Here is an 18792-nt window from a genome sequence, read left to right on the forward strand (position 1 = left end):
GGGGGGCTTGGGTTCGAGGGTGCCTGGGTGGAGTCTATCGCCACGGCTGTAGTCTAAGATGACACTATGAAGCTGGAAGGGAATGCCACTTCTCAACAATGAATTCTGTCTCTCTTGTAACAATCATGTTTTGTATATAACCTATACAAATTTAGTTTAATTTAGAACCTGCAGACCTAGGAAGGAAGAAAAACCCCAAATGGCCCCTCCCTGGGGAACATTCTTGAATTGAGAAAAGCTTTCATTTTTTATATTTGAATTTTTACATTTGAATTTTTTGGCTACAGTTTCTGCTCCCTCCTTCCCTCCTAGTCCCTCCCTTACAACCGCATTTGTCCCCACCCCCCAATCCACTCCTCTCTTTCTGTTCAGGAAATGGCAGGCTTCCCGTGGATGTCAACAAAACATGGCATATCAGGATGCAGTAAGACTAAGCACCTCCCCATGTATTAAGGCTGAGCAAGGGGACCCAGTATGAGGAGTAGGGTTCCCAAAAGCCAGCAAGAGTCAGAGACAGTTCCTAATCCCACGGCTAGTCCCACAAGAAGACCACGCTATACAACTGTAGCGTGTATGCAGAGGGCCTAGGTCAGTCCTATGCAGGCTCCCTGGTTGTTGGTTCAGTCTCTGTGAGTACCTTTGACATTGCTCTCTGACACTGACATTCTGCCCACAACTCCTGCCCCTCAGCAAGCAATACCGTACTGGGAGAAGGGCGTGCAGACCCTGTGACTGGGCTGGGAGAAGGGTGTGCAAACCCTGTGACTTAGGGTGGTACACAGGCTTGAGACCACCTCAGCCCTGTCAATGAAAAAAGCTAGGGTCTCAGACAGGCTGGTTCCCGCAGCCCCAGAATAGAAGAGTACTCTGCTCCCCCTCCCCACAGCCGCAGTAAGAAACACGAAGTGGGCATCCAAATGATGACCGGCACACCACCCAAGCCACAGTGCCAGCTGTTACTCACTCCTGCCATGGGATTAGCGCAATGCTTGGAGCACAGGGAGTACTCAAAACAATTAGCTGGGGGGGGGGGGCAGGGATTCTGAGCTTATTAGTGAGAAGTGTTTTTGTTCCACATCCTACTGAGATTCCAGGGTCCCTCAGGCTCCAGTTTTGTGACACAGCCCAAGGATGACAAAAAGAAAAAGAACTAGAGAAAGTGGCAGATCAGTGGGCCAAAAAGAAGTGGCCCCAAGTCAGAGCTCTGGACAGGATGAATGACCCAATCCTAGTTATGATCACACTTAGGGCAAACTCTGGAAGGATGTTCCCAACTCTAGCTTTGGTCTTCAAGGGACTGAAGATGTTCAGGGCCCTGGCCAGGGTGGTCCTTCAGGAACCTCACTGAAAAAGATAGACCATGAAGGTTTCAGAGCACAAAGGCTAAGCAGTTTACACTGGAAATACCAAAGGCGGAGATGCTTTTCTGCTGGTGAACTTTTCAAAGTATAGAAGAATAAAATACTAAATTAAAAATATAAGCTCCAATTAATAAATTTACTACACTAATCTGGGGGGACATGTAATGATTACCTCTGAGAAGACTATATTTGCTTCTTGGTCCATCTCTGTATTATTGCTGTCTCCCCCAACCACAGGAACTCCACAAGGGCTTGGCAGATTGGCCTTTATCCCCAGGTCTTCTGCAAGCACAAGACAGCTGGATAAAGTCAGCTGCATGTGATTTTGGAAGAGTGGGAAATCCTCCACTGCACTGCTTCCTGAAGGAGGGTCCCTAGCTCATCCCCGTCTCCTAGAGGGAGACAAGGGCCTAAGCCCCTAAGCCCCTGAGGCAAACTGCAAAGAGGCACTGGGGGAGCAGGCTCCCCCAGGTCCTGTCACCACTGCAAAGACAAAGGGGCGCGTGACCCAGTGTGATCAGGACACAGCCAGTGGCCAGACACCTGTCCTCTGCCTAGCTTAGCTCTCCAGCTCCCAAGCTGAGGGAAACAAGGGATCCCATCATCAGAGCAGCTGTTCTCCAGCAAATCCTGGGATAGCAAGGGACTCCCTGAGAGCCCGGAGCCTTTACCTCAGAGCACAGATGTGGCCTTCAGATTCAGGGCCAGTGCTGCTATGAGGTGCAAACCACCTTGCATTGGCTGCTGTTGTCCTGGATTTTAAAATAGCCATCAGAGGAGGCTTTTCAAGCTTTCACTCTGTGACCCCATACAACAGACGGGTCACAGAAAAATAGGCATCCTGACTGCTGAGGGGTCAAAGGCAGCAGTAAGTGCATTTTCTTTGCACTGAATGCGCTCGGCACCTACCTGCTTTGGCCAGTAAACTTCTTCCATCCTAGGACAGGCATCTCCTCCTCCCATCTCTGACCCTCAAGCTGGGACGATTGTGCCCTACCCATGCAGGATGTGTGCCAATGTGGCCAGTATCTGGAGGCACTACTGCCTGTCACATCACTGGGGAGGGGGGTGAATACGCTATTCGTTTCTCGTGAATCAAAGTTGCTATTAGGTGTCATACAAGGATAGCAAGGACAACAGAGAATTGTCCTGTGTAGATATTAGAGGTTTGGATCTAGAGGAACCTTGCTCTGGTGGCTTCCCACAGTTTGAAATGTATCATTGCAACTTAAAACAGATCTCTGCCATTGCCACACCGACTTCCATCCCACAGTCTGGACAGATAGGATACTTATTACAGTTGATGCATTCTGAGTTGGGTTTCTGAATTTTCAAAAGGTCCATGCTAGTTTGAATGGTTGAGAAACAGGAAGACAGGAGGGTAGAAATGGTCTTGCCAGAAAGGACCGTCCAGGAACGGGACAGTGCACCTGCCTCTGCTTTCCCTGGGAAGTGCACTAAAGTTAGCTTTTGTTTTCAGTAACCACTTCCCCAAGTCAAGCATGGTTCCCTCTCCTGTCACCCCAGCACCTAGGAGGCTGGGGCAGAAGATGATGAATCTAAGGCCACTCTGGTTTCTCCCTAAGCACATACACTGTTGGGACCATTTGGAGTCCTGGCCTCCAGCTGCTCTTCCCTGCTAGAGATCTTTACTTTCCTTCTGATTTGAGTTACTAAAGCTGTGTCAAAGTTGTTTACCAGCTCTGCTTCAAGAGCACGTGTTGCCTTGGCCTTGAGGATCAGAGGATAAGGTTTTCACCTGTTGGCCCACCTGACTGTGTTGGGTATGTAAGCCTCTGTGGTGCTATTGAATAAAGGGCTTCTTACCAGTGACTAGAGGTCCGTGTCCCTGTCTGTCTCTGTCTCTGTATGAGTCTTTGTGTGCTTCAACCTCCAGCCCCTTGCCCAAAGCTCGAGAACTATATGGTAGTGCACAGAGCACAGACAGGCGTTGTGCGCTGCAATACACCACACACACACACACAAACACACACACACCTAGACTCTGCCTCTGAGCCCTGCAAGTGTGACCGCAGGCCTTCATCTCTATCAAACTATCCTCTCCTCTTGACTGGCGTGGGCCACTCTGTACATGCACAGACAACTCCAGGTTAGCAGCATGGGACCAAATAGACAAACAATGGCTACATGATTTTCCTGCGTCCTGGCCTTCCACAAGTCCTGCTTGGCTCTCCTCTCTACAAGGAGCTTCCATTACCTGCTATACTTCTTGTGGTTTCAGCCTAGAAATCATTCTCCAGCAGTTCCAAACAGCCTCGTTCCCTTGGGTATGGAGCACCCGGGAGCTCTCTCAACGCCCTGTTTACAGTCCACCTCACTCTCCAGCCATGGCTAACTCCAGACCTTTCTAGAAGCCCACACTCAACCCCTCTCATGTGCAGCCTGTTTCCCAAGTCCTCTCTCAGGACAGCACATTGTCTCTTGGGCAGCAATGGCCCCAGAAACCAGAAAGCAGGGTCTCTCGCCTATCCTATTTTCTAGATGATTCTTTCTTGAAGACCTCAGAAGAACATTTGCATATTTTAAATTTTACCCTCCCCTTTCTACAAATGTCCATATGAACTCTTAAGAAGGAGGGTCTTCCTCAAGGGGTTTGTAGCTGTGTCTGTCACAGGGTACTCACTACTGAGCAAACCAGTATTCCGGGCAGATAGTTAGGTATGACTGGGCTAGGGGCACCATGCCCACCCCTTTGCCTCCTTAGGTCCAGAGCTACTTTTGGTTTGTTAATAAAGTGAAATGTTAATTACAAGGATTACTTTTTTTTTTTTTTTTTTTTTGAGACAGGGTTTCAGGCTGGCCTTGAACTCAGAGATCTACCTACCTCTGCCTCCCGAGTGCTGGGATTGGGATTAAAGGCATGTGCCACCAACACCCTGTTAAGGATTACCTTTTTTATGCCTTTGCTTTATATCATTTTAAACCACAGGTATTTTTGTAATGTATAATGCATTCTGTATCAGGCCGAAGTCTTAATGTGACCTCAGGTGTCCTTTTAGGATCAACAGGGGAGTAACAGAGAAAGGTCCCAAAGGCAGGGAAAAACAAGAACCTGGAAATCAACTCTGGGGCATAGCAGAGGGCTTGCTCCATGCACCCCTGTTTAAGCTGCTGCACTCTAGAATAAATGACCCCAAGAGAACGCACTAGTGACTAGTCTAGCTGGGCAGCTTTGAACCCAGGGAATAAGCTCTGAACCCAGGGAACACTGGCATCACTGGCACAGCAACTGCAGGCTTTCTGGCCACTTCTGTGCACAGGCAGAGAGAAATACCACTTGTTCAGACACAATGCCACCAGCCAGGTCCCTCCCAAACTCTTCACAAGCCTCACACAAGATAAACAGAGAGGATTATGCCATCTGTTGTTTCTGAGACTCTCAGCACAACCCCATCAAACACCAGAAAAACGAAGTATCAAGTAGAATGAGAGCCACTCCCTGCCTGGAAGCTTCTCAAACAGCTCCCATAGATGATGACGTTGTTGTTTTGTGCCGTTCCTGTCTCTCCTGAGGACCACATTTTCCCACCCTACTGACTGACTACAGGGCTTGCTTTGGCTATCTAACTTGAGAAGGGGCACACAACACTCCTAATCTATAGTTGACAAGCTCTCCTTTCCACTTGCTATGACATCAGAGACTTCTCCATCTGCTGTGTCCCTAGCAACACGAACCAAGTGAACAGCCACTCTCAGTGGCCACATAATGGTAACAAAGCCAAACCTCAGCTGTTACCAGTGCTGAGACTTTTAGGGTCACAGCCAACGCCACCTCCTTTGACACACTGCCTTTCCTTCTACTCGGCGTCCTTCTGAGAGCTATCAGTGGTTCAGATATGGCCACCTCCTGCTCTTCCCGTCAGGGCCGTGACCAAGAAACTTGCTTCTAGTATTCACAGGCAGGGTGCTGTGTGCTTTGCCTGAAGATCAAGGACCATTCCCTTACACCTACTCCCCCCCCCCACACACACACACACCAAGAGAGCAGCTCCAAAGACATCTCAGGGACCATTTAGCACAGTACAGAACAAAACCGCAGGCTGTCCCAGAGGCCAGCCTCCAACATGTAGCGGGCCACATCTTTCTAAGGATTGGAGACAACTGGGCCACCAACTAACAGGGGGAGAGACAAGAAGCCACCAAGGGAGCAGCAATGATAAGTTTGACTGCAGATAGGGAGACAAGCATGGGCAGCATTCAGGAGAGTGAAAGCTGAGCCCTAGGTAGAGATTAACTATGGCTACACTCCCTACTTCCCCACCTCCATCATAAATACTAATAATCCCTCTGAGAGCACAGTCCTCCCGGAGCACAGTCAGGGGAGGAATGCGCTTGTGTATGGAGATGGCGGCCTCCGTCAGAGAACTTTCATCAACTCAAAGGTTACTTCACTGCAAACAATTTCAATCTGGGCCTTGCCTCCTCTCACACAGTCCTGTGTTGGCTGAGGGCAGTAATCTGATATCACTTTATCAGCTCAAAACTGCTGATAGAAAGAAACGTTAATTTGGAAGTCTACACAGATAGTTAAAATATGACAAAACCAAAAATTCTTTCCTTCCATCCTCACTGCCTGATACTGGACACACGCTAGCTGAGGTAGTCCCTGGTGGCCATGAAAGAAGTAGGCAGAAATCTTTTTCTAACGGTAAAGGGGGCTGGGTGGTGGTGGCAGAGCACACCTTTAATCCCAGCACTCAGGAGGCAGAGGCAGATGGTTCTCTGAGAGTTCAAGTTCGAGGCCAGCCTGGTCGACAGAGCGAGTTTCAAGACAGCCATGGATATACAGAGAAACTTTAGTCTCAAAAAACCAAGAGGGCAGGGAGTGGTAAAGGGGACAGACTATCAGTAGGACCCACAGAGAGGACCTACAACCTTCCAGCTCAACCTGTAACACAGCAGAGGCCTTGACCTGGGCCGCATTAAAGGAAACACTCCAAGCATATCCCAAAGCCACCAGCCTTACTCAGGCTGACTTCCAGACTCTCTGTGGAGGTGCACATTTTGAATCAGCTGCTTGCTCAATGACAGTATCAACAAACTGGACCTAGTGATGTAAGACAACCCGTATCCTTAAGGCTCAGAGCCTAACTGAGATTTACCCAGGGATGGGACAATGTTAGTGGCTGTTTACTTTTTCTTTAAAGACCTTTGATTCTTTGTTTGAGGCCATTTCTGTTTCTCAGCAGCAAGACAGAACAGCAGTAGAATCCGGAAAAACAAATAAATAAACAAGAAGGAATGACGTAAAGCAAAGGGCTGAAGTCTAGTCTCAGCGTGGTTCCCACTTCTGGGTGTGTTGCTGAAATGATCTGTTTTTTTGTTTTTCATTCACATGGGTGCTGGTTTTTTACCTCCAAAGACACAAACCCCAGCCTCAGATCCCAGAGGCCTGCCTTACATGTCCCCACTGCTAGAAGCAGCCAGCTCTGTGAGGCTTTGGAAAATCGCTTAAGTCTTATGTGCCAAGCACAAATGCAATAAAGAATAATACACACAAAAGTATTTACAAAAGAGGCTCTTTTTTATGATCTTATTTATGTTCCCAAAAATCTGCTCTCCACTAGTTCATTTCTGTCAGATTTAAGATCAATAAAAAATTTCAGTGTCTAGTATGTGTGTGTGTGTGTGTGTGTGTGTGTGTATATATATATGGATATATCATATTGGAATCCACTAGATATGCTCATTAAAATACATAGAAATATTCTAGGATCATGGCCATGCATATACAAATATTAGTGTTGTGTAAACCTCATCCACACCCAGCTTATTAAGCATGATACATTTCAATGATTTCACAATTAGTGGTCAACCTAACCAGTCACCCTTCCCTAATGAGAATGCCAAATCCAAAACCATCAACAAAGGAAGTTTAAATGTTCTTTATTAAGGACAAACAAATCACCCAGATAGTTAGGATTCAAGTTATGTTTTAAAAACCGATCTTAAGTGCAACTTTGGAAGAATCCCCACATTTTGAGCGAACACAAAGTTTGACAGATGGCTTCAGAAGCCCCAGGGGCTTGCCAACCCTGAGTAACCTTAAGCTCACACAGCATCCTTGGCCTTGAACACTGGCTGGCCTAATGGTTCAGGAATGCGCCACTGGGAAGAGCATGCCCAGGGATCCCACCTTCTTCAGGGCATCTTAGGTGAAGTCACTGCAAGCTCAGAGTTCAAGAGGGTCACAGGGCACACACCCCTTCCAGTCCCTACCCTTGGGATCCTGAAATCCATGTGCTCACTCACATGACCCAGGAGCCTCTTTCTGGGAACAGGGGCATCTCGTCACAGCTGCCATGCCTCCACCCACTGTCTAAAGGCCACTTATGAGGTCATGCCAAGTCGCTGGGGCCATTGGTCTGCTTCATATTCAAATATTAACTTCCTGTATAAACAGAGTCATATGGCTGAAAAGGCAGAGTGTGGAGCCAATCCTGTTTCAACTCTATAGCCCAGGCCCTATCATTAACTAGTTTTGTGTTTCAACAAGATTTACCTTGATAAGAGTTATTTTCTCATCCTCAAGTGAAGGAAGTAGCTCCTAAGGACCGCAAGCAGTGGGCTGAGTGAGCAAGGGATAACTGGCAGGATGTTACACAAAACTGTTCAGGGGCCATGGCAAAGGACGTAGACAAGATGTAGCAGCTCCCTTTCTGATCTTTTCTGGGGTAAGAGACCCAATTCTAACTCTCACTCTTGAGAATACTGTTTCTCAGCTCTGAAAAGCCTTGGTCCTAAAAGGGCCCTTCCTTCTTGATGCACTTTGCTTCCTATTCCAGAAAACAAAATGTGTGGAATTACGAAGACTGCTAAATGCCACAGAGCAGGGCAGAATATAAAGAAAGGTTTCACCTACTTTTTAAAAAGTCTGGAGGAGCAACCACCCTCTGGTGACCCCACCTGCACTTTGAGGACCATATACCCCTAACAAAGCAAACCTCAACAGATACAAAAAAAAAAAAAAAAACTGGAATAACCACATGAATCTTATCAGATCACCATGGCTTAACGTTCAAATTCAACAGCAACACTAATTTCAGAAAGCTCACAGACACATGGAAATTGAACAATACTCAACTGAATCACCACTGGGTCAAGGAAGAAATAAAGAAATTAAAGACTTCCTAAAATTCAATGAAAATGATCACACAATATACCCAAATTTATGGGACACAATGAAAGCAGTGTTAAGAGCAAAGTTCATAGCATTAAATGCCTACATAAAGAACCTGGAAAAAAAAATCCCACACTAGTGAATTAACAGAATACCTGAACTCTCTAGAACAAAAAGAAGCAAACTCACCCAGAAGGAGTAGAGAGCAGGAAATAATCAAATTGAGGGCTGAAATAAATAAAATAGAAACAAAGAAAACAAAGAATCAATGAGTCAAAAAGTTGGTTCTTTGAGAAAATCAACAAAACTGACAAACTGTTATCTAAACTAACCAAAAGGCAGAGAGAGAATATCCAAATTAACAAAATCAGAAATGAAAAGGAGGACATAACAATAGACACAGAGGAAATACAGAGAATCATCGGGTCATATTTCAAAGTCCTGTACTCCACAAAATTGGAAATTTTAAAGGAAATGGACAATTTTCTGAATAAGTATCACATATCAAAATTAAATCAAGACCAGATAAACCAATTAAATATATCTACAACCCATAAATAAATAGAAACAGTCATCAAAAGCCTCACAATAAAAAAAAAGCCCAAGGCCAGATGGCTTCAGCAAAGAATTCTACCAGAACTTCAAAGAAGAGCTAATACCTATACTCTTCAAATTGTTCCACATAATAGAAGCAGAAAGAAAACTGACAAACTCTTTTTATGAGGTCACAGTTACCCTGATACTCAAAGCACACAAAGACATTACTAAGAAAGAGAATTACAGACCAATCTCACTTATGAACATTTAATGCAAAAATACTCAATAAAATACTGGCAAACTGGTGATGGTGGTGCACGCCTTTAATCCCAGCACTCGGAAGGCAGAGGCAGGCGGATCTCTGTGAGTTCGAGACCAGTCTGGTCTACAAGAGCTAGTTCCAGGACAGGCTCCAAAACCACAGAGAAACCCTGTCTCGGGAAAAAAAAAAAAAATACTGGCAAACTGAATCTAAGAACACATCAGAAACATCATCCACCATGGTTCAATATGCAAAAATCTGTCAACATATCCAACATAAAAAAAACCCACATTGATCATCTCATTAGATGCTGAAAAAAAAAAAACCTTCTCCAAAATCCAATACCCCTTTCATGATTAAGGCCTTGGAGAGAGCAGAGATACAAGGAATATTCTAACCAAATAAGCGAAAGACCTGTACGACAAGAACTTTTAAGTCTTTGAAGAAAGAAATTGAAGACAATATCAGAAAATGGAAAGATCTCCCATACTCAGCCAGGTGGTGGTGGCACAGGATTTTAATCTCACTCAGCACACAGGAGGCAGAGGTGGCAGATTTCTGTGAGTTTGAGGCCAGCCTGGTCTGCAAGAGCTAGTTCCAGGACAGGCTCCAAAGCATCTCTTTTGTTATAATCAACCAAATGATTCAAATGACACTTAAAAACCCAACATTTGGGCCTAGTCGTTTGGGGGCGAAGCGACCCAGGTAACTTTAATCATTTTTAGCTTCATTTCACATTATCCCAGAGATCACAGGTGACTTTAAAATTTTGTTTTGAAAATTTTGGCCAAAGGCAAAATTTCACAAGCTTGGGTAAAATGGATCCCATTGACATGATGATCCTGGATGGCAAAGGCCAAGGGATAGAGGTTCTGGCAAGATCAATCATTTGTGGCTAGCTACATACAACGATAGGAGGGGCCACATGTTTGAGCCAGGAAAATCAAACTCTCTTGCCATCCTGTTTAGTTTCATGTCGCCTTACTTCCTGGCCTTTGTCGCAACCTGCCTCTTGGTGTGGGTGGCTAAAGCTGTATTGGGTTTTATAACATCGTGGGATGGAGGATGAAAATGGTGGCCTTGTCGGGCTGCTACTTGTACGGAGCAATAAATAACTGATCCTACTTCTGTCTGAAGAATTGAGGTGCTAAGATTCCTCCAGACAGTGCAGGTAATGAATATCCGAGGCAAGGAATAAAAGCACACTAACACTGCAAAAGAACTCACACATCAATCCTATTTGATCACTTCATCTCTCACTGAATCCTCCTCTTCCTGAGAATCATGCTCATTGACCATCTCTTAAACAAAACCATTTTAAAAGGAGTCTCTTGGTTCAGTGTTCCCAGAGGGAGAATTAGATTACTGAGCCTTTGCTGGCCTTTGTACCGAGAGCAGCCACAGTTTATCTGAGCCACACCCTAAGGTTCTACAGAGGTGCAGCCTGGCACAAGTCTTGGGCAACCTGAAATCCCGTATGTACTGAGACTGTTCAAAGTCTGAAGAAATGAGTGTAGGCAATGGGGCAGATGGGTGGGTGGCGGAGACAGACTAATCCAGTTACGTCTCTACTACTGGGGAGCTGTCAGGAAGGTTGCAATCAAGAATGTTCTGAGGGTCTGAGTAGGCCACTGGGAACTCTGGGTGGAATGGGTGAGATTCCCCAGGAGAGCATGTTGGGGCTTTGCTTGGGTCATACTGGATGGGAAGTCAAGACGTGGCTAAGTGCACAGCGGAGTCACAGATAGGAAAAAGGAGGGCGTTTTCCAGCTCCTCCTGAGTAACCCTGGAAGGCTGGGTAAACCCTTTTAAAATGAGTTGAAAGGAGTGGGCTCTGCCCACAGTTTATGCTCTAAGCAGAGTAAATTGCTGTGTGAGTGTGCACGTGTGTGTGCGTATATGTGTGTGTAAGTAAAATAGTAGTGAAAAAGGCATACTCAGGGCATATTTGCTAGGTATTTAGCATGATGAATTGTGTGTTCCTAAAGCTTCTTTTACCTACTCACATTCTGCTCTGCATGTAGACATGTGTGCCAGAAGTTAGGGCATCAGATCCTATTATAGATGACTGTGAGCCAGCGTGTGGTTGCTGGGAATCGAACTCAGGACCTCAAGAACAGAAGCCAGTGCTCTTAACCTTTGAGTCATCTCTCCAGCCTCCCCACCATATTCACTTTTTAACTCATGGAATCATTTGTGAACTCTCTGCACTGCTTTTCAAGGAATCGACGTGGCCTTTACATGAGTCTAGCATTCTGATCCAAATCGTGGGAAGAAAGAAACTCCCAGGAAGCATTGCAGAGAGCAGGTTGTCAGGCAGTTTGAAGAGAAACTGCGTCCTTTTGGCCATGGGCCTGAACGTGGGTGGATTAGGAAAGCAGAGAGACGCATGGCACACAGCATAAAGTGCCAGGAAACTGGTACAGACTGAACTTGAAACCATTCAAAAGGGTTTGCACCTAGCAGAAGAGATACTTACTATCCTTGGCTCAGGCAAATGAGCCCCGAGGGCATGGATCTGTGATTGTAAAGTCCTCTTGCAATCGGCCCCTTCCCATTGACCTTGGGGCCATTGACCTTTCGGCTCTCAGCACAGACACCCTATTTCTCCATCGAAATTAAAGCAAAGTTAAAGTGGCCTCTGATCATCCCCAGCCCTGTGAGTGAGGCAGTAGACCAAGATCTCAGTTCTGCCACCAGACAGTGTTCGGCAGACCACATCCCCAGGCCACACACAGCAGGGGCTAGAGTCTGGTCATGTGCTTGGTTCTGAGGCGTGGGCTAGATGACAAAAGGACAGCTCTCCAGCTGGGCGGTGGTGGCACACACCTTTAAACCCAGCACTTGGAGGCAGAGGCAGGGTGGGTCTCTGTGAGTTCAAGGTCAGCCTGGTCTGTACAGTGAAGTCCAGGACAGGCTGCAAAATTGGAAACCCTATCTCAAAAACAAACAAACAAACAAACAAACAAAAAAGACAGCTCTCCATCCTCAAAGGGTCCAGGCATAGTGGGGCCATAGATAAGACTGCAGGGGTGATCACAGCCCAGAGTTGCCTATGCTCTGTTCTCCCTAGAGTGGGGGAAAGCAGACCACACATAGCAAGTGCTCAGCACACACTCTGCTAGGAGTTTGAACACAAGAAGACCTGGTTCATAGAAGGACGATGAGGAGCCATAGAGTAGGAGGCTGGATATGTGTTTAAGATTGTTGATGTTGTCCTATATTATGATAGGAGGACTATAATACTTTCCTATATAAAAGTGACAAGATCTGGGCTGGAGAGATGGCTCAGCAGTTAAGAACATGTGTTGTTCTTTTATTAATTGTTTCTCTCAGTGTCTGTGCTACTGGGGTTATATTTAGGAAGTGGTCTCCTGTGCCAGTGCATTCAAGTGTACTTCCCACTTTCTCTTCTATGAGGTCCAGTGTGGCTGGTTTTATGTTGAGGTCTTTAGTCCATCTGGACTTGAGTTTTGTGCATGGTGATAGATATGGGTCTATTTTCATTCTTCTACATGTTGATATCCTGTTATGCCAACACCATTTATTAAATATGCTTCCTTTTTTTCCATTTGATAGTTTTGCTTCTTTGTCAAAAATCAGGTGTTCGAAAGTGTGTGGATTAATATCCAGGTTTTCAATTTGGTTCCACTGGTCCTCTTGTCTGTTTTTATGCCAATACCAGGCTGTTTTCAGTACTGTAGCTCTGTAGTAGAGTTTGAATTGAGGGATTGTTTGTCTCCAGAAGTTCTTTTATTGTAAAGGATTGTTTTAGCTATTTTTATTTTTTGCTTTTCCATATGAATTCGAGTACCGTTCTTTTGAGGTCTTTGAAGAATTTTGCTGGGCATTGCATTGAATCTGTAGATTGCTTTTGGTAAAATTGCCACTTTTACTAGGTTAATTCTACCTACCCAAGAGCATGGGAGATCTTTCCACTTCCTAGTGTTTTCTTCAATTTCTTTCCTCAAAGATTTAACATTCTTGCCATACAAGTCTTTCATTTTGGTTAGAGTTACTCCAAGATATTTTATGCTATTTGTGGCTATTGTGAAGGGTGTTGTTTCTCTGATTTCTCTCTCAGCCCATTTATCATCTGTGCAAGGAAGGGCTACTAATTTTTTGAGTTAATCTTGTATCCTGCTATGTTATTTAAAGTGTTTATGAGCTATAGAAGTTCCCTGGTAGAATTTTTGGGGTTGCTTATGTAGACTCTCTTATCATCAGCAGATAGTGAGAGTTTGACTTCTTCTTTTCTGATTTCATCCCTTTGACCTCTTTTTGTTTTCTTATTGCTCTAGCTGGAACCTTAAGAACTATGGAGAGAGCGGGTAACCTTGTTTTTTCCTGATTTCAGTGGGATCGCTGTGAGTTTCTCTTCATTTAGTTTGATGTTAACTGTTGGCTTGCTCTATATTGCCTTTATTATGTTTATGAATATTCCTTGTATCCCTGCTCTCTCCAAGACCTGTATCATGAAGGGATGCTGTATTTTGTCTAAAGCTTTTTTGGCATCTAATGAGATGATCATGTGGGTTTTATTTTTCAGTTTGTTTATATGGTGGATTATGTTGACAGATTTTCATATGCTGAACCATCCCTGCATCTTTGGGATGAAGCTGACTTGCTCTTGCTGAGGACCCAGGCTGGATTTCCAGCACCCACATGGTGGTTCACAACCATCTGTAATTATAATTTCAGGATCCCTGACACTTTTTTTTTTCTGACTTCCATTGCACCAGGCATGCAATGGACAACCAGATACCAGGGAGAACTATGATCAAAGAGGCTACTCAGGGCTGTGCTGCCAGACTTGGGATACCCTACCAATGACCTGGAGCAACCTACTGTTGTCCAGGAAGAAGGAAAGCCAAATGCTTTGATCACTACAACAGAGACGGGAGCTAGAGGAATGGTCAGGAAGGGCAGTCAGACTTGAGACCTAATTGTCACAGACGTTGCTAGGATAGGAGTCAAGGATGGTGCCCAGATTTCTATGCGACTCCTTCCCAGGAATAAACAACACTTAGACAGGACATGGTCCATGTCAACAGGAACTTGAGAGTCCTGCAGACCTGCATCAAACACTCAGGAGAGATGGGAACTAGGGGATTGAGGAAGGCCAAGGGGATGGAGGCGCTCAGCCACAATGATGGTGTGTAGTAAGTAGACAGAGGGCTAGGGATGGACCCTGGGGTAGCACCAGCCCAGGCCAGAGAGACCAAGGAGGCCTAGGGCAAAGAATGAGGGGAGTGTGGTGTATTTCGGAAGGAGAAGGCAGAGTGGAGTAAGGGTGGGGTGTGCAGAGACCAGAGGCCATCCTGACAGCTGTGTCCTAGAAGACAAAAACACTTAACCCTAAGAAGCATCAGTGCAAATGATAAGCAAGAATCAAAAGTCAGTCTCCAAGGGGCCTGGGATGGGCTTCAAAATGCCTTGCGCAGCATTTTAGCCTGACCCTCAGTTTTTCACCTCCAAGTATCCGAGTTGAAAAGTTCCAAGGAGTGCTTTATCTGAGGCGCCATTCCAGTAAGCGGGCATCACAAGGTCAAGATGAGGAAGAAGTGAACAGCACAAAGGCGCAGATACCCCCGGGGGTTCAGAGGGCCGCAGGGAAGGAAGCCAGCGGGACAATGCACAGATGTCTCCATTTTTGCAGCCAGGAGTTCAGACAAACAGGAAGACCTCCAATTCCTCCAACTGGGAAAGCTCTGTTCTGCCCAACGAGCAGAGGGGCTGAGCACATGACTGGAGCATGGGAACAGAAGGTTGTGATTAAGGCTGCAAGAACTGCTCCATCCGAAACCTACATCCAGCCTCCTCTGCAGAAAACCGTAAGCCTGGCTCCCCGGGGGCTTGGTCCTGTTCCTCGTTGTGTTCCTCAGCCTTGAGGCCTCCTCTAGGCTGTTCACGGGACACGTGGTCTGTGGGGCCAGAAGAGCGACATCTACTCATGGGACCCAAACAAGGCCTAGACAGAAAATTGCACAATTCTAAAACTCCCTGTTGACATCTCACCAAGCCAACAGCTCACCCACTTCCTGTCTCTAGAGTTTGTGCAAGGCTCATGTTACACACATAGCACTTGTTAATACTAAGCTTGAAAGAAATCAAGCTCTTTTAATTCCTTGAAGGGGAAAGAGCATTAAAGAAAAAATAATAAAATGGAAAAATAAAATAACAAAAGGGAAAAGACCAAAGAAGAATATCCTGATGCCAAAAAAAAAAAAAAAGGTCAAATTTTATACTCTGTGGAAAGTCCTTACAGCTACTAGCTAAAATAGCCAGGCTGGATCTGGAGAGCTACTGGGACAAAAGAAGATGGCGAGCATCCAAAGAGCCAAAGAGGATGCTAGCGACTGCTACTCCAACAGCAGGTTCTTGATAAAGCCAAGGGGGAAAATAAGATAACCAAATAGTAGAGAAGGAGAATGAAGCCACGGAGACTCTGCCCAACAGCTGCCCCCGGCTTCATCTCGTCAACACAGGAGAATCTGCAGAAGTGGCAGGTGCCTGGTAAGGAAAAGGCTGGAAGTCTTCTCCCATGGCTATGAGCGACTCCCCTATTCCCTAGGTGGGATCTAAGAGCCCCACTTCCTGTCCACCAGGCCTCCACAGGACACCAGAAGAGCGCCCTCCTCAGGCCTGTTTCGCACACAGGCTGGACACAGACAGAACTGTTAGAACACAGCTGAGGATCAGCACCCAGACCTCGGGCTTGACCTCCCCAGTGACTTCACCCAGAGTCTCAAACTGTCTGCAAAACAAAAACACCATCTAGAATTCCTACCTTAATGCAATACCAAAGAAAATTATCTCCCACACGAACCTTTCCAAAATATACCCAAATCTTTGTAGGACAAAGCCTCTGAGTCAGCGGTTCTCAACCTCTGGGTCACGACCCCTTTTGGTGGAGCAACCCTTTCACAGGGGTCACCTATCAGATCTCCTGCATATCAGATATTTACACTATGATTCGTAACAGTTGCACAATTACAGTTATGAAGTAGCAACGAAAGAATTTTCTGGGTGGGGGTCAGCACATCATGAACTATACCAAAGGGAAGGTGAGAACCACTGCTCCAAGTAGTTACTGAAATACTTCGTTACTGTCGCTTTTATAAACTCACATTACACACCTGTACATCTCAGGACATGCCATCATCTCTTAGACTATTCAGAGAGACCATGCTTCCTTTCCACATTGAGGTGAAGTTAGTAACCCAGAACGGCAACGCCAGGTCTAAGGCTTCACACAGTAACATGCGACAATGAACCCTACCCAGATCTTGTCTCCTGAACCCAGGCTGTGCTTTTGCAAAACCCCACTGCAAGCAAGTGATCGTTAGCCCCAATTCACTATCACCTGTCGCTGAATGTGTTCTAAAAACCAAGGGAGAGGAACAAGACAACCCAGCCTTCTTTCCTCTGTGGGCCCCCAACACTATATCATGGACATCATTAAGACTGAGTTTCAAGGGTAATCTTCACAAGATGAAAACCTCCCCCGTACAACTCAGAAAGTGAAATATTTGATGCAAAGGAATAGGTGAATGTAAACATAACAGGTTACAGGGGTCAGAAATTTGAAAAGCAAGGCAATGTGTTCGTAGTTGACTAGAAAGCCTGCTTAGCCATTCTGAGAAACTCCAGAAGGCCGAATGTTAAGCTCGCTTTGTCAGAATCAATTTGGGAAACACTTGGCGGCCTTGTGCACAGTGCACTTCCCAGCCCTTTGCCAAGTCACCATTTCCACTGAGCTCACAACAGTACTCAGTGTGAGTAACCAACAGCTCCTCTCCCACCCTGGCCGGGCAGATTACCATGGGGCCAGGCACCTTGGAAACCCAAAAACAAACGGACTCAGCTACTCTGGTTTTCAATCAATTCTGTTTGGAAATCAGGAAGACAGACTGAAAATGGAGCTTTGGGGAAGCTCTCCGTGGGATTGGTCCTCCCACACACATCTCAGAAGTTCAGACGAGAAGCCCCAGAGAGCCTGGAGAGAAAGAAGACAACATGACTTTGGATAGCCTGGTCTATCCCTGCTGCTTGGGACAGTATTTAACTCAAAAGACTCAGAAATGTGGATTACCCTCAGTCTGTCCTTGGACCTGGCTCTTCTGTGTTTGAATATGTCATTGAGCCTGTCCTCTGCCTGCCTGGAAATGAACAGAACAGGACAAATTCATTGCCCTTCTACCAGGGCCCAGCCAGAATGACGGGTTTTAGCTATTACTTCATTCATACCAAAACAGTGAGAAAAGATTGTTAATTTTTCAAATTTTAATCTTATAAGCTTCTAGCCTTTCAGAAGGGAGAACCAACAACTAGAAATCATTGCCCCCCTTTCTGGTGCTCTCCCTGAGCCTTGTTTATTTGGAGGCGCTTTGTTCACTCAACAGCCTAGAGAAAGCCGCTAGACTCCTGAGCACAGGGATGGGCTCCGGAATGGGGGAGCAGAGCATCCAAGGCAATATGGCTCTGCTCTTCACTTGTCTGTCTCCTTTCTCTGCCATGAACATCCCCCTTTCCTTCTTCAACCTGAAGCTGCCAGGAAGTTTCCATCTCTGCATCACCTCATCACCGAGAGTAGGCACTCCACAGGGCAACCGTGTCCTTGGACACTCGGAGAACAGTGCTGGAACGTGCTAAACCCCATACACCCTGTGAGCAATTAACTACCGAACTCTACCTGCTGTGGGCTTCCCCTTTGAAGATGGTCTTCATTGTCCCTGCTCAGCCCTGTTCCCACGTTGCCTGCTCTACACTTTCAGACTGTCCTAAATCATGTGTCAAAAACAGGGACACTTGTCAGGTGGTGGTGGCACACGCCTTTAATCCCAGCACTTGGGAGGCAGAGGCAGGCGGATCTCTGTGAGTTCGAGGCCAGCCTGGTCTATAAGAGCTAGCTAGTTCCAGGACAAGAATCAAAAAGCTACGGAGAAACCCTGTCTCGAAAATCCAAAAAAAAAAAAAAAAAAAAGAAAAAAAAAAANAAAAAAACCAAAAAAAAAAAAAAAAAAAAAGAAAAAAAAAAAGAAAAAAACAGGGACACTTGTCAGGCGGTGGTGGCACACACCTTTAATCCCAGCACTTGGGAGGCAGAGGCAGGAAGAAGATCTCTATGCATAGGAGGACAGCCTGGTCTGCAAAGTGAGCAAAGTGAGTTCAAGGCCAGACAGAGCTGTTACACAGTGAAACCTTGTCTGGAAAAACAAAAAGGAGAGACTTGAAGTGCTGGCCACTTAAGTGGATCAATACTGAACATTCTTGCCCAATACCCATCTTTTTCATCCCCTTTTCAAGGCTGCTGACAAATACTGACAATCAAGATATACTTCCATTGCAGCCAGTTTAATGCTAACCAACAATGACATGCTGTTCAGAAACTCACTCTCCGACTGGAAACTAACAGCCTCACACCGACTGGCAGAGGCCTGCCTTGAGGCAAGTGCCTCTGTCCTTTAAAAGTAAACATTTACCAGCGT

At 45.8% G+C, this 18792-nt stretch overlaps 1 protein-coding gene across 8 annotated transcripts in view; it reads right to left on the minus strand.

The window, feature by feature from the left end:
• Positions 1 to 18792, minus strand: part of Lhfpl2 (LHFPL tetraspan subfamily member 2) — a 147790-nt gene that overhangs the window by 26503 nt on the left and 102495 nt on the right. The window contains exon 3 of one of the 8 annotated variants that reach the window (XM_050153765.1): positions 8692 to 8730. The exons of the other annotated variants lie outside the window; for them this stretch is intronic. The gene's annotated coding sequence lies outside the window, so the exon portion shown is untranslated. The remainder of the gene's footprint in view (positions 1 to 8691; positions 8731 to 18792) is intronic. 8 annotated transcript variants of the gene reach the window in all.

Source organism: Alexandromys fortis, unplaced genomic scaffold, assembly GCF_014885135.2.
Source record: "Alexandromys fortis isolate MF-2015 unplaced genomic scaffold, M_Fortis_MF-2015_v1.1 scaffold_79, whole genome shotgun sequence".
In the NCBI taxonomy this organism is placed as follows: Eukaryota; Metazoa; Chordata; class Mammalia; order Rodentia; family Cricetidae; genus Alexandromys; species Alexandromys fortis.